Raw genomic sequence first — 25,517 nt, 5'->3', positions numbered from 1 at the left:
CTTTTTGCCTCCATAAAGCTTCCCCCTTCTTCAAAAAATGGTTCAAATGGCTCTGAGCACTATGGGACTCAACTGCTGAGGTCATTAGTCCCCTAGAACTTAGAACTAGTTAAACCTAACTAACCTAAGGACATCACAAACATCCATGCCCGAGGCAGGATTCGAACCTGCGACCGTAGCGGTCTTGCGGTTCCAGACTGCAGCGCCGTTAACCGCACGGCCACTTCGGCCGGCCCCCCTTCTTCGATAACATTCCCTTCCAATTTGAGGTCATTCTGAGCAGCGGCTCTTTTTTCAGATTTTGAAATTGGAACTTTTATTATAATCATCCTTTATGTAGATAGTCGAAGGGACCTGACAAATTGGTTAAGTCAGAGGACTTAACTCCTGCAGATGCAACCAAACTAAACATTACTGACGATGGAGCAAAAATGCTTTCAGTTACTAACAATCTGCGTGAATATTTGTGTAATTTAGCAGAGGAGACGTGGGCGTTACACAACAGCAACTGACGTTCCTAATTTTAAAAAAATGGTTCAATTGGCTCTGAGCACTATGGGACTCAACATCTGAGGTCATCAGTCCCCTAGAACTATTTAAACCTAACTAACCTAAGGACATCACACACATCCATGCCCGAGGCAGGATTCGAACCTGCGAGCGTAGCAGTCGCGCGGGTCCAGACTGAAGCGCCTAGCAAAGTTTTCATAATTAATAATTTCAGTTACTATAATACGCCCCATTAGCTGAGTGGTTAGCGCGTCTGACTGCCTTGCACCGGGCCTATGTTCCAGTTCCGGCCACGCGGAGATTTTCTCCGCCAGGGACTGGGTGTTGTGCTGTCATCAACATCATTTGATTCGCAAATAGTTAGAAAACGTTCTCGCACTTTCACGAGGGAGAACACAAGGCGCAGAAAGATGGGATACACAAATTCCGTTCCGGTGGGGAAGTGGCGGCGTCAGGAAGGCCAACCCGCCACCATCCATCAGTAACATTGCCAAATACGAAAAACAACATGCCGACCCCGAGAAGGTACGGAACAAAGGCCAGAAAAAAGAGAAATAATCGGGATTTCTTGTCCATTACAATTCTCGTACGTCCCTGTCAAGTCAAGTTCAAAGCCCAACGGATTTTACCCACTAGGCTACGACAAATTTGATGGAGTAAGTTTTCTCCAAGACAAGCGTCTGCGCATTAATGTCTTCTCGTTCTTTGTTGCGGAAATGCGTCTGATACCATACAGTTTCTCATGATTCGCCACTAAAATCGTCAAGTTTACCTAGTGAGGTAAACGAACCGCTCCTGTACCGAAAATTAGTGTCATGAAAAGTAGAACATTAGCTTAGTCACTTACAGTGATACGCCTGTTACATGAGTTCAGGGTACGTAACACACGTCAAACGTTCCTCGTTATCTCAAACATCGCCTTCAAGGTTCTTTCCTAGGTAAAGCAGCGTCTCTCGTTTCCACTATATCTCTCACTTATTCCGATGCCAATCAATCATTCATCATCAGCTCTCAGAATTCTTTGAATTTTATAACTCCATGCAACACCAGCATCAGCATGGATTGCAGAACAGAAATGGGCGACGAAAATGTTGAACGGCGTAGTGGAATTTAGGATGCTTGAGATAAAAGAATGAAGGAAAACCGGAGAAACTGACGTTTTGTGGGCACTCTTACAGAAAGAGAACCAATCATGTATACAGTTATGAAGGATGTCAAATGTGTGTGAAATCTTTTGGGACTTAACTGCTAAGGTCATCAGTCCCTAAGCTTACACACTACTTAACCTAAATTATCCTATTGACAAACACACACACCCATGCCCGAGGGAGGACTCGAACCTCCGCCGGGACTAGCCGCACAGTCCATGACTAGTCATGAAGGATCGCAGATTCATTTCAGAGTTAAAGTCTTGGAGTATCCGGATGTATTAATTACTTTTAACTCTCTATCACACGATCTAGATTTCTTAAATTATTCATTAACAGATTTTCCAATAAATATGACATTAGTTCATTTTCTGAGAAGTGACAACAGACAGCCAGTACCAACAGCAAATTATGCTCTGGAACCACTTAAATTTCTGTTGATGACAAGAGGACACCAGCGTTTTTTGCATGAGCATAAAGATTTATCTGTCGTTTACTTTCAAATCTCTGTCAAAGAATTTAATTTCTGTTCGTGAAGAGCCATCAGTTTATTTCGCCTGAGACTGAAATCATTAAGACGTGACAGTTACTCCCTGATGTGGTTCTAAGTTCTTTCGGTGCTCTGGTCACTTTATGTTGCGCGCATAATCACGGAATTGCCTCACATCGGACGTAATGTGGCCTTTTCTAAGGTAAGTGAGCCGTTGTAGGGGAGAAGGTCAACTCTAAAGAGGAGTATGAAAGTTTACACTCCCCATAACACAGGGCTAAAACAGGCCGTTGCCTGCTCCTTGAGACTGTGAAGATAACGATAAAGGCAAAGCAATCCCCACTCCAGCGGTACGCGCTGGGAACGGCGGACTACAAACGAAGCGGCCCAGTACTAACTTCACGGTGCCAGTGGCACGGATTTCATCAGTACTAACATCACCCGGCAAAACTAGCTGAAAACTGCTCACGTTGGCAGCGTCATCGTGTTCACGTCCGAGAAACAGAGAAGACTAACATAGTACACTGTGGTATTCTTAAAAGTAGAGCGTTCTCACCCCCCCCCCCCCTACGAAGTCCTGCATAGCACAACAATAAAAACAGCGATCGGCATTTTTGTTTGGCGAAACTCCTGCCGCACTAACAACGTGATAACATTTATTCACAGTCTATTGTGCATGAATTCACGGTTCATTTGAATAAATCACTGGCTATTTAATTCTGATGGATCATTCTTTCGTAAATATTGGTGTACTGTACATCTACATTGATACTCCGCAAGCCACCCAACGGTGTGTGGCGGAGGGCACTTTACGTGCCACTGTCATTACCTCCCTTTCCTGTTCCAGTCGCGTATGGTTCGCGGGAAGAACGACTGTCTGAAAGCCTCCGTGCGCGCTCTAATCTCTCTAATTTTACATTTGTGATCTCCTCGGGAAGTATAAGTAGGGGGAAGCAATATATTCGATACCTCATCCAGAAACGCACCCTCTCGAAACCTGGCGAGCAAGCTACACCGCGATGCACAGCGCCTCTCTTGCAGAGTCTGCCACTTGAGTTTATTAAACATCTCCGTAACGCTGTCACGGTTACCAAATAACCCAGTGACGAAACGCGCCGCTCTTCTTTGGATCTTCTCTATCTCCTCCGTCAACCCGACCTGGTACGGATCCCACACCGATGAGCAATACTCAAGTATAGGTCGAACGAGTGTTTTGTAAGCCACCTCCTTTGTTGATGGACTACATTTTCTAAGCACTCTCCCAATGAACCTCAACCTGGTACCCGCCTTACCAACAATTAGTTTTATATGATCATTCCACTTCAAATCGTTCCGTACGCATACTCCCAGATATTTTACAGAAGTAACTGCTACCAGTGTTTGTTCCGCTATCATATAATCATACAATAAAGGATCCTTCTTTCTATGTATTCGCAATACATTACATTTGTCTATGTTAAGGGTCAGTTGCCACTCCCTGCACCAAGTGCCTATCCGCTGCAGATCTTCCTGTATTTCGCTACAATTTTCTAATGCAGCAACTTCTCTGTATACTACAGCATCATCCGCGAAAAGCCGCATGGAACTTCCGACACTATCTACTAAGTCATTTATATATATTGTGAAAAGCAATGGTCCCATAACACTCCCCTGTGGCACGCCAGAGGTTACTTTAACGTCTGTAGACGTCTCTCCATTGATAACAACATGCTGTGTTCTGTTTGCCAAAAACTCCTCAATCCAGCCACACAGCTGGTCTGATATTCCGTAGGCTCTTACTTTGCTTATCAGGCGACAGTGCGGAACTGTATCGAACGCCTTTTCTGAAGCTGCTTTGTATCACTCGCACCTGATGACTCATCTTTGCTGCCAACTTTTAATATAAAATTTCTTAAAGAGAACAATTTTTCTTGGAGTTTCCGTACTAGCCATTAAGTCCAGTACTGTGTGATAAAATATGTGACGTTTCCTCAATGTTTGGTATTCCTTCGCTTCATGCATAAATATCGCTGAATTTGCTGTCTAACAACATATTTATCCATATCGTCAACAGGATTTTCACTGTGTTCAATTCGCTTCTTCTTTCGGTGTAGATACGTAAATTCCACTCTGCTCAGAATCGTGCTCCTACTGCCGAGCCGGCCGCTGTGACCGAGCGGTTCTAGTCGCTTCGGTCCGGAACCGCGCTGATGCTACGATCGCAGGTTCGAATCCTGCCTCGGGCATGGATGTGTGTGATGTCTTTAGGTTAGTTAGGTTTAAGTAGTTTTAAGTCTAGGGGACTGATGACCTCAGACGTTAAGTCCCACAGAGCTTAGAGCCATTTGAACATACTGCCGAAATTTGCACACCAGCCTGCACGTTTCGTCATCCTTTCCCTTAGCACTGTCATTCCTTTCTTCTTCTTATTGTGAATAAATTTAATGAAATTAACAACAACCTGTCGCGGCAGCCCGCGAAGGCAATTTCTGCAATCGCTTTCTAGCTCTGCGAGGTGACGAAGTGTACTAACTTTAACTGGAACGTGACACCTGGTCGCATGATCATGTTACTTCCCATTATGATAACCGCTATACTTCACGTTGTTGAGTAATACACGTGTGTACGTAAGCAGAGGAAAGGGACAACGTGCTACAATGGTACCACCACCTCCTTTTTAACGCTTGTGCACCACGAGCATCTCAGAGCGGCAATGCTTGTTGGTTGTTCGGGTGCTACTGTCGCAAGCATCTACGGAAAGTGGCTGAAGGACAGTGAAATCATGAGGACAAGGCGTGGATGTCAGAGGCTTGTCTGCTCTGTAAAGCAAAATTCGGGGTTATCTGATGACAGAGCACAATGCTAGTTCAGGCAAAAGTGTTTCGGAACACGCCTCTCAGCGCATATTTTGAACTTGGGTGTCCGCAGCTAATGAGCCCTTGCATCTTCCCATTTTGACCCAACGACATCTACAATCTCGACTGCACTGGCCACAACATCGTCGAGATGGACCATGGAACAATGAAAACATGTCGCCTGGTCAGATGAATCACGTTTTTTGTTACTTCATGTCGATGGTCGTGCCCAAATACCCTGTCATCCAGGCGAACGACTGCTCGAAACATGCACTGTGACACGGTCTCAGGCCGGTGGGGGCAGTATTTTGCTATGGAAGGAGGCTTATCTGGACTACCATGGGACTTACAGAGGTAATCCAAGTCACTATGACAGCTGTGAACTACATTAACATTGTTGTGAACCGTTCTTTTTGTATAAGGGGCTTTCAAATGAAACCCAGTCACTAGTGTAAAGCAACGGTAGCGATTTTATTAACTCATAGTACACATACTGAAAAATTGTCGCCGAAACTGTTGGCACAGTGATCCCATTGCGACTCTAGCCGGTCTATTCCAGCCTTGAACAAGCTAGTAGGCTACGGTCGGATCCAGGCCTGGAGACAGTCACACACTTCGTTGTCCGTTGCCACTCGGTGTCCGCAAATAGCTTGTTTTAGAGGTCCACGGTGATTCTGCGGATGTCCAAGACTAAAGCTTCACTGCAGCAACCATTTTCGGTGTATTGACACGATGAGCCTGTCCAGGACGAGCATCGTCTTCCAGTGACTCGCGCCCCTCAAGAAATCGTTTGCACCATTCCACAACACTTGAAAAACTCAGACTGCACTCACCGTACACAGCCTTCATCCGTCGATACATTTCACAGCCTCCAGCTCCCTCCGCCGCCAAAAATCGAATCACTCCTCGTTGTTCCTGCTTGCTCGCTGCCTGTTCAGTAATGGACGATAACTGTGTGACCACCTTCTCTTCGGCGTGAAACCACACTGGCGCTATGCTACTTCAAAAGGTGCGCACGCGTCAGTCTCTCTGCCAATAGACGGCGCCACAATACCCGCACTTACGTGGTGCCACTTTACGTGTAAGGCAAAGTAGACAAGCTGACCAGGTTTCATTTGAATGAACTTCATATTCCCGACGAGAATGCATCTTCCAGCACAACAACTGTTCGTGTTACAAATTGTGAATAACGATATAGTGGTTTGAGGAGCATCATTTCAGAACTCCCGTTGATGTTTTGGCCACCAAATTTGCCAGATCTGTAAGCGACTGAATACATCTGCGGCGCTACCGGGCACCAGCTCCTCGCCCACAAGCCACCGGCCCATAATTTACGGACATAGCGTGACCTGTGCGTAGATATCTGGTGCCACATACCTTCGGAAACCAACACAGAACTTGTCGAATCCATGCCACGCAGAATCGCTGCTGTATTGCGTTTCAAAGTGGCAAGTGGTCATATTTTTGGCTCATCGAGGAATGACGGCGGCGGTCGCACCTGTGCAGTGCCATTCATGTCTTCCACATATTCCCATTTGCCTTTCAGTAAATCCAAGTAGCACCCTCTCTACCAAACGAAACTCCGAGGTCATAAATTTTAAAAGGAACTCACAGAAACATCACACTGGCTCCACCAAGAGTGAGCAAGTGACAGTTTTCGTGGACCCGTTGCACTTACGGATGGGCGGTGTACAGTGCACATAGACTTTGAAGGGCTCTGAGTGAGTCTGAGCACAGGATACAATCGAAAAAGCTGTGTAGTCGGATGTACGCCGTGGACTGATGCAGGGTGAAGAGCTCGGTTGTAAATATTGAGCAACGTGCCGGGAGCCGATATCTAAAGACACGGGTGCCAGTGACGAAGGCACACCTCACCTCATGGTCAGTCCGAGAGTCATTAGTGTATACCAAGGTACGAAGGTCGTGAAACGAGGCGATAGACCGAGGCTGGAGTAGTGTCCTTAGGAAGGCCAAGGTTAACATGGGCCGCTTCACGAAGCCAAGGTGGTGAAGGGTTCACACCTACCGGGAAAGGTGCAGTTAGTGTGAAGCCGCCGTACCAAATGCCGAAAGCGGACTCCAGGAGTTAACACAGAAAAGGGACGCGCCCCATACTCGTGATCAAAGGTATCATCAAAGAAGGAGGCATAGGATGGGTGGCCACGCATGGCAGACAAACGGCATGAATACCTGCTGAGAAGAAAGTCACGGCGGTAGGACAGTGGTAGTTCAGCAGCTTCAGCATACAGACTCTTAACCAGGCTAGTGTAAAAGGCGCCTGTGGCTACACAGACGCCACGATGGTGGATAGTGTTGAGATGGCGTAAGAAGGATGGAAGTGCAGACGCATAAACAAAGCACCCATAGCCGGGTTTCGAACGGAAAACGGATCGGTACAAACGGAGGAGAGTGGTTCGATCAGCACCCCAGGAAGTACAATTCAAGACACGTAAGACATTGGGGAACCATGTACAGTGGGCTTCCAGGTAAGTCATATGGGAGGACCAAGAGAGTTTCCTATCGAGCATGAACCCCAGGAATTTCGTAGTTTCAACGAACGGAAGGGTAACAGGCCCAAGATGTAAAGATGGTGGGAGAAACCACTTGCGTCGCCAGAAATTCATACATACAGTTTTGTCGGTGGAAAAGCGAAAGCCACTGTCGATGCTCCAGGAGGCATCGCTGAAGATGATGCTCAGTGAGACAGGTCCGTGGAGAACTGCAATAGATGGCAAAATCGTCAACAAAAATGGAGCCGCAGATGCCTGGCGGAAGTCAGACCATTATTGGGTTAATGGCGATAGCAAAGAGGATGACAGGACAGAACCCTGAGGCACACTGTTTTCCTGGATAAAGTTGTCCAACAAGGCAGAAACCACAAGCACCTTGAAAACTCGATCTTTTAAAATCCCTGAAGGAAACAGGGCAGACAGCCATGAAAAGCCCCACGTGTATAGGGTACAGAGGATACCAGTTCTCCAGCAGGTGTCGTAGGCCTTCTCTAGATTGAAAAATACGGCCACAGTCTGGGATTTCCGAGGAAAACCATTCATGACATGGGTGGACAAAGTAACGAGATGGTCAACTGCAGAACGCTACGCTCGAAATCCACACTGCGCATTCGTCAGTAAATTGCGAGACTCGAGCCACCATACACATCGGGCATGAATCATACGTTCCATCACCTTGCAAACACAGCTGGTAAAAGAGTTGGGGCAGTACCTAGAAGAAAGTTTTTTGTCCTTACTGGGCTTAGGTATGGGTATGTCGGTGGCTTCACGCCAGCGTCCGGGAAATGTGCCCTCTGCCCAGATGCGGTTTTACGTTTTAAGCAGAAAGTGCTTGGCCGCAAGAGAAAGGTGCTGCAACATCTGAATGTGGATGGCGTCTGCCCTTGGGTGGGGGTGGGGGGGGGGGGGAGGGGGTAGGAGGAGGATCGGGACGAACTGAGAGCATGATCTAGCTCCCCCATAGTAAATGCGGCACTGTAGGACTCACGATTCGGAGAAGAGAAGGGTATCGCCCGAGCCGCATCCCCTCGTTTCCGATGGAAAAGGCAGGGTGCGAAATTTCCGCAATATGGTGGCCCAAGGTGTTGGAGACAGCAATAGGGTCCACAATAACATCGTCTGCTAGTGTCTGGCCGGAAATTGGGGAATGGATCTTGGTCCCAGAGAGCTGTCTGAGGTTGGCCCACAGAACAAAGAAGGAGATGGAACTGTTAAAAAAACTAGTGAATGAAATCCAGCTAGCTCTTTTGCTATCCCGAAGAACGCGACGGCACTTTGCACGTATCTGTTTATAATTAATGCAATTTGCCATCGTAGGATGACGGTTAAGAACGCGGAGAGCACGTCTCTGTGCCAGAATTGCGTCGTGGCATGCCTCAGTCCACTGAGGGACTGGGACACGACGTGGTAAAGAGGAAGTGCGATGAATGGAACGTTCTACAGCAGGAAGGATTACGTTTGTGTGATATTCCATCTGGTCATCACAACTGGGGAAATCTTGTTGCCGGCCGCGGTGGTCTAGCGGTTCTGGCGCTGCAGTCCGGAACCGCGGGACTGCTACGGTCGCAGGTTCGAATCCTGCTTCGGGCATGGGTGTGTGTGATGCCCTTAGGTTAGTTAGGTTTAAGTAGTTCTAAGTTCTAGGGGACTTATGACCTAAGAAGTTGAGTCCCATAGTGCTCAGAGCCATTTGAACCATTTTTAGCCAAATCTTGTTCTTCCAAGGTCGCCAGGGAGGAGTAAAGCTGCCAGTCAGTCTTAGTAAGCTGCAATTTGGGTGTGCACTCGGATGGGATAGGAGTCAGCAAATGGATAGCACACGGGAAATGGTCGCTCGAGTAGGTGTCACAGACAACGGACCACTCAAGACGATGGGCAAGCTGGGCAGTGCAAAAAGATAGGTCCAAATGGGAATAGGTGTGCGAGGAGTCGGAAAGGAAAATGGGTACACCAGTGTTAAGTCCGAAAAGGTTAAGCTGGTTAAGAAGGTCAGCCAAGAGGGCACCTCTCTGACTGGTCCTGGGAAAACCCCAAAGGGGATGATGCGCAGTAAAGTCACCGAGAAGCAAAAATGGGGAAGGTAGCTGCTCAGTGAGCTCAACGAAGTCTGCCCTGGTGACATCGAATGATGGAGGGACATAAATGGTACAGAGGGAAAAAAGTCAGGTGGGGAAGGAAAAGGCAGACTGCAACAGCTTGGAGATGGGTAGTCAGGGAGATGGGTTGACTATGAATGTCATCCCTTATGAGCAGTATGACTCCCCCATAAGATGGAATGCCGACCTCAGGGAGAAGGTCAAAACGAATCGGTAAGTAACGGGAAAGCTCAAAGTGGTCGTGAGGGCGCAATTTCGTTTCCTGAAGGCAGAGTGCAAGGGGATGCTGTGATGCTAAAAGCAGCCATAAATCCTCTTTGTGGGGCCGAAGGCCGCGAACTTTCCATTGGAGAACAGTTATGATAAGGAAGAGATGTATGGGTGTCAACTCGGCAGCTGCGAAGACACAGCCAGTGCAGAGTCGCTACTAGAGGGCACAGCAGCAGGAGGATCCTGCTCCATGGGGTCCACAGAAGCAGCGGCTTGCTTGTCAGATGGTCCATGGAGTCCAACACTGAAAAACGGTTGGCGGTGTGCACCAGCGATACGGAGACCGGCCGGGCTAAGGTACCACGGGGCGACACCGTCGAAGTGGATCTTCGAGACGGCAAAGGAGAAGACTGTTTGCTTTTAGTGGACTTCTTCCGATTGAAGGAAGACTTCGGCGGTGTTTGGCTGGAGGGACGGAGGAAGTCTACATAGGACTACTCCTTCTGTCCTTTCCGGCCCAACAGTTGTGTAGCTGGTGGCTTCGCCCCTTGAGGCGAGAGTTTGGTGGTTTGTTGCGCAGCTGGACCGGGGGATGGCGATGCTACCTTGACACTGGGCGATTTCACAACCTCAGAGTCGAATATGAGGTCGCATGTCTGCATGGTCATATCCTTCATGAGCGAGGGGTAACAAGAACAGAACTATAGGTGTCAGACGGGAGAACACGGGGTCTGCGACTAGCCAGTAACTTGCGAGTGACTGGGGAAGGCAGTCTTTCCTTTACCTGGCTCTCTTGGACAGGCTGCTCATCAAGACAGACGGGACAATCCCGAAAGGAGACAACATGGCCGCCATTGCAGTTGACAGTGGGGAGAACGAAGTGGACAATCACCCTCATGCATCCCTACCAAAGGTTACACATTTGGCTGGGTGTCGACAACACGCTCTAGTGAGGTTGAAACGATGACACTGGTAGCTGCACATTGGGTACGGAATGTACGGAAATAATGTGATAAATACATAGCCTTCTTTGATCTTGTATGGCAGCACCACTCTATCAAACGTGAGGAAAAAGAGTGCGGGTGGGCACTAAGAAGGAATCTACCTTTTTCATTACATGATGAATGGCAATGACACCGTGATCAGAGGTAAGATTGGATTTTGGCCTCGGTTAGACCGTCGAGCAGCCTGGTGTAAATTACACCAAGGGAAGAATTCAAAGTTCTATGGGCCTCGACACAGACAAGGTAGGCTTGGAGAAGTGAGGCATCAAGCAGCTGTTGTGCTTGAGAATCAGAAGCAATGTCCAAAAGCAAAGTACCATTCCGTAAACGAGAGCAGGATTTCACAGGGCCAGCAATTGCATGAACACCTTTTTCAATAATAAATGGATTGGCCAAGGTGAAGGACTGACTGTCTTAAGTACGTGAACCCACAAGGAACCATAGTGCAGTGGGAACTGTCTTTGAATCATTAACCTCATTACGTACGTTTCGTAGATGTCGATTGGGAAGATGATTGAGTCACTATAAGAAAATCCCCCAAGGTTACCAGAATCTTCAGAGGCGCACTCGTCCCAACTGGGGGCTCCCGTCACAAGGGGGCGCACCCACCCTAGGTGATTTTTCACAGCTCAGGTCACACCTCCTGAACATCTGACAGAGGGACTAATCGGCAATTTGGGAATGTTGCTGCTCAGGCAATCATCCCTCCCTGGACCTGGCCTGTACCAGAGGGTACGTGCGAACCCTATCCGTCGACCCAGGGCTGGGAATTACGCATTACCCAGTCACCTGTTATGCGTCAGACGTGTGGGCCAGCCTTCAGGAGCACACAGGGAGGAAGAAGAAAAAAAGAGGATCCTCAAACGCCGAAGCGGAGGAACAAGAGGAGAAGGGAAACAAAGAAAGGAAAAGGGAGTGAAAAACAAAGATGAGACTGTTCGTAAGTCAGCTGCAGAATGCAGAACATTCCCAATAATACCCCAAGACATTTTGCCCATGGGAGGAGAAAAAGAATAGCAAGAGGATAGACATGCAGCAAGGAAGGGAAAAATATGCTGCAAAGGCTGGGGCCCCGTGGTAGCCAAGCACGAACCCGCCAAAGAGTGGCAAGCCCCCTTGGGGGATCCATCGTTATGAGAATTCTAATCGTGCAAGGCCTTTGGACATTGTGGCACGGAATGTAAAAGAGTGTGGATATGTCCTTGGAGAATTTCCCACCACAAAATCTGTGTCCATGACCACAAAGTTCGAAAGAACAATGACGGTGATGTTCTCGATCAAGAAATCTCCGACGTGTTCGAGGGGAGATGCGGACTACTGGACTGCAGACCAAGGAAGCAGTGTTATCTGTTGCTTTTCGTCGACGGAGAGTATGCTGTAGCGCTTAAACGTAGCCTATCTTACTGCTAGTATACTGTTTCACATATTCTTATGATCTGGATCCTTCCAGTTAATTCTACCTGTCGTTTTAAGTTTTATAGGCGCCATTGTAGCTAATGACATTCATTTATACCGTATTATTTACAAAATAATTTACTTTGTGTTAACGTATCTAAATGCATTTTTAACACTCCTATTTGAGATATCTCTTTAATATGAAACTTCGTGCGAGATTAAAACTGTGTGCCGGACCGAGACTCGAACTCGGGACCTTTGGCTTTCGCGGCAAGTGCTCTACCAACTGAGCTACCCAAGCACGACTCACGCCCCGCCCTCGCAGTTTTAATTCCGCCAGTACCTCGTCTCCTACCTTCCAAACTTCACAGAAGCTCTCCTGCGAAGGTAGGAGACGAGGTACTGGCGGAATTAAAGCTGTGAGGCCGCGGCGTGTGTCGTGCTTGGGTAGCTCAGTTCGTAGAGCACTTGCCAGCTAATGGCAAAGGTCCCGAGTTCGAGTCTCGGTCCGGCAAACAGTTTTAATCTGCCAGGAAGTTTCATATCAGCGCACACTCCGCTGTAGAGTGAAAATTACATTCTATCTCTTTAATATCTTTACACGTTCATTACGTGATGCAGTACATTTTTTTTCTGAAACGAGGTTCGTTTTATTCAGAATTCCAATGCCCTCTGTTATTCCCGACTCTTTCGGGTACAAAACCCTATTTTTGAACATAATCTCCCTCCAATGCGACGGCCTTACGCCAACTTAGTGTGAGGTGTGTATGCCCACATGGTACCACTCTACTGGTGGACGTCGGAGCCAACGTCATGTTGCATCAATAACCTCCCCATCATCGACATACTGCTTCCCGCCGAGTGCATCCTTCATTACGCTATAAGGATGGAGGTCGGAAGGTGTGATATCCGGGATGTATGCTGGATGAGGTAGAATAGTCCAATGAAGTTTTGTGAGCTCCTCTGGACTGTGTACACTCATGTGAGGCCATGTGTTGTCATGGAGAAAGAGAAGTTCAGTTGTATTTTTGTGGTGACGAACAAGCTGTAGTCATTTCTTCCATTTCCTGAGGGTAGCACTATACACTCCGAGTTGATCGTTCCACCATGACGTAGTATATCAAACAGAATAATCCCATCGGAGTCCCAGAAGATCGTCGCCATGATTTTACTAGCTGGGGGTTGAGCTTAGAACATTTTCTTCGGACGAGGTGTACGCTTATACAGGCCAGTTAGCGTAACAATATTTTTAGTTGTTTTGTAGCTTGTGCAATTTTTTAAGTTTTACTTACTTTTTAATCGTCTTCGTAGTCGAGGCTCCTATGGAATATAAATACACAGGTACTCGGTCTGGAAACAGCCAGCCAGAAACTGGTAATGGAAGAAAGTTCCATCTCCAGTTTTTGGCTGGCAAAACGAGGAGAGGCGGTGTCATAGAGCTCTTCATAATTATATTGGTTGCCTATGTCATGACTCTGCTCAGTGTATCACGGAGTAATGATACGTGACATTGCTAGTGGTAATCCTCTTCGTCGGATGGGAGCGTTAAGCTAGGCAGTGTTTTGGTGCTATGAAAAGGAGTAGGCTGTGCGCTTCCAAATAATTTCACTTTCCCTCTCCATTCCGTTCTGTCCTCATCTATAAAACAAACTCAATACTATCCTTTCCGTGCACTCATTGCAGTCATCCACAGATACAGAACCACAACTTGTAATGACTACCAAGCTTGTGGGGGGGGGGGGGGGGGCGGGAGACAAAGTTAAAGAACTTTCACTTGGACATTATTTACGGTAGCTATACGGGTGTAGGGAGTTCCGTGTTAGAGGACGGTGCCCAGTTTGGGGTTGGGTCAGGGTCACTTCACCGAACCCGGGTGATCGGCAAGAGGAACGCCACGGCCGCAGAGATGGCTTTAGTTGGCAGCCTTTTGTTCCTCACTGCCAGCCACCCGTCCTCCGACAATTGCATGGATATTTGACACAGTGGCAGCTTGCAGGGGAATAGCACATTGTGTAACGTCGGTTCCCTGTTGGACTCCAGGGCGGCTTGGTCTTCTTGTTCATTTCCAAAAATTCCCCAATAACCAGAAGAATGGTAACTGCTTCCAATGCTGTTGAAGGAAGTACGTTTGATCATCTATTAACTGGACAATTTTCTCTGCTGGGTTAAAGTCGTACGGCATGAATGGCTGGGAGACATCCTTCGAATCGGCAGGCAACTTTTCTTCGCAAAGTATGTGAGCTGTGTACGGGGTACAAGTCTGCAACGATATTACGTGGTACTAAGAGAATCGAAACAGACGAGAGAGACATATTTGCTCCATTGCCTTCAGGGTCGCATGGAGCACTCCACTAAACGCAGTATATCCAAGAGGAAGGCGAATACCTAGGACACGGCTGGGGAATGCTTCTGTACAATCAAAGGAACCCCCTTGTTTGAAACCATTAGGGTACACAACTCTGAAACTTTGATGTCTTTGTGAAATGTTAAAAGAAAACAGAGACTGAAATTTAAAATCTGGAATACATATTTCTTATAATGCATCAAACTTAAAATAATTCTGGGCCTCTGTGGGGGCCAAGGTGCTCCCACTTTGGCGTAATATTCTAAAACTAGCCACACCCATCTCTAAAAAGAAATCTTTCGCGCGAATCCCATAGAACTTCTCGCTCGTTGTTGATTGTGGTAAAGTTTTTCCATTGGTGGCGGAGCAGTGGTATGGTATGGTATGCAGGCGTGTATGACGTGGACAGTGTTTTATAAGTTTGTCGCATAATTAGGAGCTGTCACCATATGTGAAGCGGGGGTCTCAATAGCCTCAGCGCAAATGCTCGGTATGGGGCTGCTTCTAAAGCCGTCAGTGGCCACCACCCATCCAACATTTCTAAATATGAGGCTCATGCTAACCCATACAACGCGGAACCGATAATCGTGCCGACAGCATGCGAAGGCTCTGTAAAACTGGAGCAGACAAGTTTAAAACAGAACATGGAACAGTTAAAAAGGACTCACACGTAAAATGCGAATTAGGACATATGAATACAAGATGTTAACTACTCGTACTCCTGAAACAATAAAAATATGAGTTCGCGACTGGTCATGACGTGAAATGGAGACTATCTGTAGAACAGCCGAGGGGGTTTTAATTGTTTAACATTTTGTTGCATTATCCACTGTAGGGCTGTGTCACCCAAAATTGAGAAATTGCAGCTGTGATATTGATGACGGGGTATCGAGGTGCCTACTTTTTAGGCCTACCAAGACCTACGCATTAAACACCTCTGTTAAATGTTCTCAAACTAAATAGCGAGTAATGGGCTCGTACCTCATCGTGAGAAAACCATTTCGCCAGGCTGAGGTTTTTGTGATTTTTCTCTCAGAGATAAGGAGAGAACTTGCGCAGAATACATATCATCAACAAAAAGAAAACAAAATTAAGGAAGACGATGATATTGACGAGAGAAAAACTCAAGTTGGAAAATAAGACATATAAAAATTTTTCTTTTGTCTTTGGTAACAATGGGCAAAATCGATCGCCTACAACAGCCGTCCTCAGGTGTGTGTCATATGAAAAAAATACCTGCAATCTCCGATAAAATGTTACTTGCTCCAGCGAAACAGACGATTCCTTCATTGTGAAATTCTGTTGCAGATATGTTTAACTTACAGATCACACGAACGAATTCTTATTTTAAAGGTCAAAGAGGATATATGGTAAACTTTCCTGTGTCCCACCTTTCTTGGCAGGATTTTTAAAACTTTTACCCTCCTTAACACAGTAACTGGCAATGATTATCATTACTGTAATGTCGAGAGGTTTTCCATCGCACTTGTAATTGCAGTTTTACTAGGAGCACATTTAGAATGAGTCTATTTTCTCTCTCTCTTGTCAACCAGCCGTTGAATGTGAACAATCTACGTCACCCGTAGTAACAACTAAGATTTTCACGCAGTCCAGAAAACTATTCGGAGTTTGGATGGAGAGATTGTTCTTTAAATTAGTTCCCTCTGCAGCCGAAAAAATATACAACGTGTCATTTAGAACACTTGTTCATGGCAGCTGCAACAAATACATTTTATTAATACGCTTCAGGAAGGACTCACTTATTTACTGAATTTATGTCTTTCGCGATTTTACCAAGTTCAGGCCAATGCACGGGCGTTTAGTGTCGTGCAACATAAGACTCTAGAATAAGCGGGACTCTGTTTCAGCTGAGACATGCATTCCAACTGAACGTTTCGCAATAGGAGCACTGAAATTCACAGTTATAGCATCCACAAGCAAATAACATGAGTAACGATCAATTATTCTCGCGAACAGTGAGCACCTCCTGGTTAAGTAGAACTCTTGCAAGGTTCAGTTTTTCGCACACAGGTTAGCTTTAAACTGTAAAAGAAATACCAAAATCCATATTTCATTAGTTTAAATGTACAGCTAAAAAAGCTCAGCATGTTTTAGCACACGAGAGAAAGAAGAGAAAAAACACGCTCTAAAAATGTGAATAAATTTCAGCTTCTGAATATTCAACTTTTGGATAAGTGTTTCATCTTGGCAAGTAAGTCTACTCGCGTGTATTCTTAATTCAAGTAGGTTTTGTAAAAACCTTCTTTCAGCTTAAATTCAGTATCTGAATATAAAGAACATTTTAATTCTTCATTACAATTAATTACCGGAGACGGTAAAATTTCATGTTGTAGTACGATGCTTAGTACAATGTTGTTGTTGTCTTCAGTCCTGAGACTGGTTTGATGCAGCTCTCCATGCTACTCTATCCTGTGCAAGCTTCTTCATCTCCCAGTACTTACTGCAACCTACATCCTTCTGAATCTGCTTAGTGTATTCATCTCTTGGTCTCCATCTACGATTTTTACCCTCCACGCTGCCCTCCAATGCTAAATTTGTGATCCCTTGATGCCTCAGAACATGTCCTACCAACCGGTCCCTTCGTCTTGTCAAGTTGTGCCACAAACTCCTCTTCTCCCCAATTCTGTTCAATACCTCCTCATTAGTTATGTGATCTACCCATCTAATCTTCAGCATTCTTCTGTACCACCACATTTCAAAAGCTTCTATTCTCTTCTTGTCTAAACTATTTATCGTCCATGTTTCACTTCCATACATGGCTACACTCCACACAAATACTTTCAGAAACGACTTCCTGACACTTAAATCTATACTCGATGTTAACAAATTTCTCTTCTTCAGAAACGCTTTCCTTGTCATTGCCAGTCTACATTTTATACCCTCTCTACTTCGACCATCATCAGTTATTTTGCTCCCCAAATAGCAAAACTCCTTTACTACTTTAAGGGTCTCATTTCCTAATCTAATTCCCTCAGCATCACCCGACTTAATTAGACTACATTCCATTATCCTTGTTTTGCTTTTGTTGATTTTCATCTTATACCCTCCTTTCAAGACACTGTCCATTCCGTTCAACTGCTCTTCCAAGTCCGTTGCTGTCTCTGACAGAATTACAATGTCATCGGCGAACCTCAACGTTTTTATTTCTCCGTGGATTTTAATACCTACTCCGAATTTTTCTTTTGTTTCCTTTACCTCTTGCTCAATATACAGAAAGAATAACATCGTGGACAGGCTACAACCCTGTCTCACTCCCTTCCCAACCACTGCTTCCCTTCATGCCCCTCGACATTTATAACAGCCATCTGGTTTCTGTACAAATTGTAAATAGCCTTTCGCTCCCTGTATTTTACCCCTGCCACCTTCAGAATTTGAAAGAGAGTATTCCAGTCAACACTGTCAAAAGCTGTCTCTAAGTCTACAAATGCTAGAAACGTAGGTTTGCCTTTCCTTAATCTTTCTTCTAAGATAAGTCGTAGGGTCAGTATTGCGTCACGTGTTCCAACATTTCTGCGGAATCCAAAGTGATCTTCCCCGAGGTCGGCTTCTGCGAGTTTTACCATTCGTCTGTAAAGAATTCGCGTTAGTACTTTGCAGCTGTGACTTATTAAACTGATAGTTCGGTAATTTTCACATCTGTCAACACCTGCTTTCTTTTGGATTGGAATTATTATATTCTTCTTGAAGTCTGAGGGTATTTCGACTGTCTCATACATCTTGCTCACCAAATGGTAGAGTTTTGTCAAGACTGGGTCTTCCAAGGCCGTCAGAACTTCTAATGGAATGTTGTCTACCCCGGGGCCTTGTATCGACTCAGGTCTTTCAGTGCTCTGTCAAACTCTTCACGCAGTATCGTATCTCCTATTTCATCTTCATCTACATCCTCTTCATTTCCATAATATTGTCCTCAAGTACATCGCCCTTGTATAGACCTTCTATATACTCCTTCGACCTTTCTGCTTTCCCTTCTTTGCTTAGAACTGGGTTTCCATCTGAGCTCTTGATATTCATACAAGTGGTTCTCGTTTCTCCAAAGGTCTCTTTAATTTTCCTGTAGGCAGTATCTATCTTACCCCTAGTGAGATAAACCTCTACATCCTTACATTTGTCCTCTAGCCATCCCTGCTTAACCATTTTGCACTTCCTATCGATCTCATTTTTGAGAAGTTTGTATTCCTTTTTGCCTGCTTCATTTACTGCATATTTAGACTTTCTCCTTTCATCAATTAAATTCAATATTTCTTCTGTTACCCAAGGATTTCACTAGCCCTTGTCTTTTTACCTACTTGATCCTCTGCTACCTTCACTACTTCATCCCTCAGAGCTACCCATTCTTCTTCTACTGTATTTCTTTCCCCCATTCCTGTCAATTGTTCCCTTATGCTCTCCCTGAAACTCTGTACAACCTCTGGTTCTTTCAGTTTATCCAGGTCCCATCTCCTTAAATTCACACCTTTTTGCAGTTTCTTCAGTTTTAATCTACAGTTCATAACCAATAGATTGTGGTCAGAGTCCACATCTGCCCCTGGAAACGTCTTACAATTTAAAACCTGGTTCCTAAATCTCTGTCTTACCATTATATAATCTATCTGATACCTTCTAGTATCTCCAGGATTCTTCCATGTATACAACCTTCTTTTATGATTCTTGAACCAAGTGTTAGCTATGATTAAGTTATGCTCTGTGCAAAATTCTATCAGACTGTTTCGTCTTTCATTTGTCTCCCCCAATCCATATTCACCCACTATGTTTCCTTCTCTCCCTTTTCCTACTCTCGAATTCCAGTCACCCATGACTATTAAATTTTCGTCTCCCTTCACTACCTGAATAAATTCTTTTATCTCATCATACATTTCATCAATTTCTTCATCATCTGCAGAGCCAGTTGGCATATGAACTTGAACTACCGTAGTAGGCATGGGCTTCGTGTCTATCTTGGCCACAATAATGCGTTCACTATGCTGTTTGTAGTAGCTTACCCGCACTCCTATTTTTTATTCATTATTAAACCTACTCCTGCATTACCCCTATTTGATTTTGTATTTATAACCCTGTATTCACCTGACCAAAAGTCTTGTTCCTCCTGCCACCGAACTTCACTAATTCCCACTATATCTAACTTTAACCTATCCATTTCCCTTTTTAAATTTTCTAACCTACCTGCCCGAATAAGGGATCTGACATTCCACGCTCCCATCCGTAGAACGCCAGTTTTCTTTCTCCTGATAATAACGTCCTCTTGAGTAGTCCCCGCCCGGAGATCCGAATGGGGGACTATTTTAGGTCCGGAATATTTTACCCAAGAAGACGCCATCATCATTTAACCATACAGTAAAGCTGCATGCCCTCGGGAAAAATTACGGCTGTAGTTTCCCCTTGCTTTCAGCCGTTCGCAGTACCAGCACAGCAAGGCCGTTTTGGTTTGTGTTACAAGGCCAGAGCAGTCAATCATCGAGACTGTTGCCCCTGCAACTACTGAAAAAGCTGCTGCCCCTCTTCAGGAACCACACGTTTGTCTGGCCTCTCAACAGACACCCCTCCGTTGTGGTTGCACCTATGGTACGGCCATCTGTATCGCTGAGGCACGCAAGCCTCCCCACCAACGGCAAGGTCCATGGTTCATGGGGGTAGTACAATACGTTCTAAATATTCTGAACCAGAGATCTCAAAATAACATACTTAATTATGGACTTAAGTGAGTTTGAAAGAAAGATTTACTTCTTCATGAAGCATGCTGCTTTCAATTAAAAGTGTTCACATTGCCATAATATGATTCAAACATAACTGATAATGAGACAGCAGTGCAGAAACACAGAACAATTCCTGTATTGTAAATAACATTAAAATTTCACATACAGAATAAAATGTCATTAATCACTTGTAAGGAAACGACATTCCTTATTTTCTTTGCACCAGACCATTAGCTTCTGTTCGTATAAGTATATAAAATATGTTATACTACCGACCCATCCCAGCTTCCAAGGGTCGCACTAACTGTGTCTGCGGCCGAACGACTTGTCTCCAGTAGCGGTAATAGCTGTAAACAACCACGCAGACCGTCCTCATAAACCAGTCTACCAATTAGTGAAACCCGTATCAAAATCTTCACAGTATTTCTACATTTACATAGATACCCCGCAAGCCACGGTAAGGTGCGTGGCGGTGGTACCCTGTACCACTACTTGTCATTTCCCCTCCTGTTCCACTCGCAAATAGAGTAAGGGAGAAACGACTGACTGTACGCCTTCGTATGCGCCCTAATTTCTCGTATCTTATCTTAGTGGTCCTTACGCGCAATGTATGTTGGCGGTAGCAGAATCGTTCGGCAGTCCGCTTCAGATGCCGGTTCTCTAAATTTTCTCGATAGTGTTCCCCAAAACGAACGCCGCCTTTCCTCCAGGGATTCCCGTTTGAAATTCTGATCCATCTCCGTAACACATTGTGTTCGAGTCTACCGGCAACAAATCTAGCTGCCCTCCTCTGAATTTCTTCTATTTCTTCCTTTAATCCGACCTGGTACGGATCCCAAACACTTTAAGACTCCTCAAAAATAGATCGCACCAGCGTCCTATATGCGGCCTCCTCTACAGGTGAACCACTCTTCCTTAAAATTCTCCCAATAAACCGATGTCGACCATTTGCCTTCTTGAGGTTAGCCTGAACGTGAAAAGTGATAATAAGATGAACGTCAACACAAGCAAAACAAAGAAATGGAGTACAGTCGAAGTAAGTTAGATGATAACAGGGAATTTCATTAGGAAATGAGACGCTGCAAATAGTAAAGTTTCGCTATTTGGACAGCAAACTAACTGATTATGATGGAAGTACAAAGGATTTAAAATTAAGACAGACAAAAGACATATATGTTAACATCGAATATAATTTAAGTGGTACAAATTCTCCTCTGGAAGTCTTTAGAATGTAGCTTTACAATGAAGCAAAATGTGGACCATAAATAGTGCAGACAATAAGAGAGTAGGAGGTTTTCACAGGTGACGCAAGAGATTTATGTTAATTAGATGGATGGATTGCGTGATTAATAAAGTATTGATCGAATCGTGGAGACAAGAAATGCTTCACCCAATTTGACTGAAAGAAGTGATAGCTTAATAGGACACATCCTGAAGCGCCAAGGAATAATCAAGTTTGCTAATAGAGGTAAGGGTGAGTGGGCAGGGAAAGGGAAAGGGCTAAAACAGCAGACGGAGACAAAGGCTTGTACACAGTAAGAAGGTTAAAGTATATGTAGATGGCAGCAGTTACGTGGAGTCGAGGAGATTTGCATATAACAGATTAGCATCTACAACAGCAACGAATCAATAGTCCGACTGAAGACCGCAACAACGTAATTAGCTTAGCACATTTGCGGCCATTGTATTGATTCTACTTGCGCGTTCGAAGTGCGTGCCATAAGTAAATGAGAAGAGGGTTAATGTTTTGCTGACAGGGTGGTACACAACAGGGGGCTGCCCTTACAAAAATGAGTGACGGAAGTGTTTGTGATATACTTAACAACACGCTATTCTCTGGGACTGGTGTGGCAAGATAGCGTAAAATCTTAACATCCCAGATAGGGCCTCCCGGCCAATAACGCCGTAACATACTTCATTTTTTTTGCGTGACAAGACCACTCGAGTATATCAAAAGTCTCAAACAATCTATTATATGGGTAAGAGTTAATTGCATAGTTAGTTCAATGAAAAAGTCCTTTCGATCTTGTACGCAACAAAATTTCTCAAATACTGTTCCCAAATCGATCATTTATTTTGTCACCCGAGCGCGTTAATATATATATATAGAGCGAGAGAGAGAGAGAAAGGGGGGGGGGGGATTCGTGATGCTAGGTGGGAAAATAGCGAAGCCACAGAAACGACAGCCCGAGCCGTCTAAGGCGCAGCAGTCGTGGACTGTGCGGCTGGTCCCGGCGGAGGTTCGAGTCCTCCCTCGGGCATGGGTGTGTGTGTTTGTCCTTAGGATAATTTAGGTTAAGTAGTGTGTAAGCTTAGGGACTGATGACCTTCGCAGTTAAGTCCCATAAGATTTCACACACATTTGAACTTTTTTTTTTTTTTCTTGAAACGACAGCCTCGCCTTTGGTGTTAGAACAGGCTTTAAGCATTGAAACACAGACTCTAACTTAGTTCACTATCTATCTTGAACGAAAAAACATGCGAGTAGCAGCATTGTCTCTTGCAATGACTGCAAAACAAGACGGTATTTCTTTTAACGTTGAAGGTGTGAAGTGATACTATATGCAAATCAGTATATCATGAGGTATCAGATAGGTATCCTAACATCACAAAACTCTACCGTAACATTTATCGCAAACAAAATTAGGTAATCTCAGAAACAACGCCGGCCGCTGTGGCCGAGTGGTTCTAGGCGCTTCAGTCCGCAACCGCGCTGCTGCTACAGCCGCAGGTTTGAATGCTGCCTCAGGCATGGATGTGTGTGATGTCCTTAGGTTGGTCAGGTTTAACTAGTTTCTAAGTCTAGGGGACTGATGACCTCAGATGTTAAGTCCCATAGTGCTTATAGACATTTGAACCATCAGAAACAACGTAATAACACACAGTAAAAATACGTCGAATGTTGCACAACATTGAACTTGTAGGGGGGCCGCACATAACGAGGTAAGACCTTTGAGAAAGAAAAAGGACTCATATTCCACAGATGAAGGATTCAAGTCCCACTTCGATAATCCGTTCCGTAGGAACCCTAAATAGCTTCATATTCACACCGCTTTGCAACTTGCTAAGAGAAGGCAGACAGTTTTCTCTCCTATCTCTGTTCAACACAGCTTTTGTCTTCATCTCTAGCGAAACTAATGGACATAGAAAGTAAAATTCCAAAGTTATTTATAGAAGCTACGTCAAGCTTTAGCAGAAAACTTAAAATGTCCGCTCCAAAAATAAACGAGTATATGTGAAAAAGTTACCGTTAGTAACTACACAACTACTACAAACCGTTACTATTAGGATTCTACACTCATCGAGAGGCTTACATAGGTATGGGTTCGAGGAAGTAGTGGGTGCTAGTCCACGACTTGCAAAACATTCACAAATGAATAACGAATCAGCAGTTACATATCAGATTAGTTAACTGAAAATTCGAGTAACATTTCCGAAGCGTTTAGCGCCACTATTTTGCACAGTGATTACAGAAAGCGCTGAAACCACCGTACTGCAGAGTGTCGAGCATACGACTCATTCACAGAAGCTGAAAAATCTGTACTACTCGTTCTATGATCTGCAGACAATCCGTGACTTCTCTCTACAAATTTAAACTGGTGTTAAGAAAAGTACTCGTCAGAAACTTATTTATCCGCAATTTTTTAATGTGCAGCGTGCTAAGGAGCATCCAAGTATGTCACAATCAATGAGCTGAAGCTACAAGGTACTGAATGTTATCTAGCAGCAGATACTGATATCAGAAACAGGCAAAGAAGTGCTCTTTCGAACACACTGGTTTTTCTACTTTCATAAGGTGGCGCAAAACTGCTCTGCAGCTTATATGAGAAGCAGCCCATTATTTAACTTGAGAATCTATTTAACCACAAGCAGTTCAGAGATTAACAAATCGTAATTGGTCTAGCAGTCCTTAAGGCACATCCTGTCTGGAAACAAGAGAGAGAAATAGATGGAACGCACAAAGGTAAAATGCTACATAGCAACGAAATACAGAAACTCACTGTCGCCATTTCGATCTCCGATATGACACCGCAGTAAAAGGAAGAAATGAACATCAAACAGAAATGGAAAAAAAGACAAAATCCTCTGCGCAATCAAAGTCGCATCACGATAAATGAAACCGCAAAGCTCCTAAAGGGCGCGTTCAGAAATTCTCTGAGTGTGTCGCCGCAAGTAAAAAAAAAACGAAAAACAAAACTTGTCTTACGATTACGCGCGCAAAGCGCCGTGGCTGAGGCCGTCAGAAATCGGACAAAGAAAATCACATTTCTCGCTAAAGTGTCTGCTATATTTTTTATGGCAACCAACGTGCGGATGAACACACTGCAGTGGGAAAGAAGAAAATTGAATATGTATGTCATCACCAGAATTCCTTTGTAGGCGGACAAAAACTCGAACCTGTAATACAAATACCCTGGAGGACGTGCAGATCTCCAAACAAACATATGTGCGTGTGTCTGAGCGTATATGTCGCCACCCAGTTAATGAGCAGAGAACATGAAAATAGATAGCTTGCGTCTATCTTTCTGTGAACGAAAGATTGTAATTTCAATTTAGCTCTAAATTACAAGCGGAGGAAAATGTAGTTTCGATATCAGGCACAACGAGATGTTAATTAGTTAAAAGTGTCTCGTCAAGAGGTGCCAATCATAATCTGCAACTATTAGCTAAAAGCCACACAAAAACGAGGTGACAGTCCGCTCTCCCACCACCCATGGCAATTCGTTTATCTGTGCTAACAGCATTACATAGCAAATTAATTCTGACATTTGTCCCACATTACAGGCACCACGTTTTTGCCGTAAAGGAGAGAAGCCTGATGTATTAGTCTTTTAGATCCTAGACGACAGCGCCATATTGCCCCAGGGCTTGGTTTTCTCTGATAATCAATCAGTCACTAGTACATCAAAAGCAGCACTGAACAATAATAAGACAATATAATATCATAATGATAAAAAACGTAATTTGAACTCCGTGCAAATGATTTGCTATCTCTGTTCATCCTTCGACTATTTATTATCAAGTAACAGTACACCTGCCTTCATTCAAACATTTATGGAGAGACTGTTCTTTCAGGACAGTTCTCCCTCCATATTTTACTGTATCTTGTTCAGCTCCTAGTTTCCCTTTACTTTAGTCTATGTTTTTCATACATTGCACCGAATTAAAACAATTGCGTTGTTTATATCCGCATAGCATTTTTTTGCGGTGCCCCTTCACTGTCTTTTGTTACACACTACTGGCCATTAGAATTGCTACACCACG

The 25,517-nt window shown here is 44.7% G+C and overlaps 1 protein-coding gene across 1 annotated transcript in view; it reads right to left on the bottom strand.

Moving 5' to 3' along the window:
• Positions 1 to 25,517, bottom strand: part of LOC126469923 (protein furry) — a 1,144,124-nt gene that overhangs the window by 667,185 nt on the left and 451,422 nt on the right. The window lies entirely within an intron of this gene.

Source organism: Schistocerca serialis, chromosome 1, assembly GCF_023864345.2.
Source record: "Schistocerca serialis cubense isolate TAMUIC-IGC-003099 chromosome 1, iqSchSeri2.2, whole genome shotgun sequence".
NCBI lineage: Eukaryota > Metazoa > Arthropoda > Insecta > Orthoptera > Acrididae > Schistocerca > Schistocerca serialis.
This window is presented reverse-complemented; position numbering and strand designations above follow the sequence as displayed.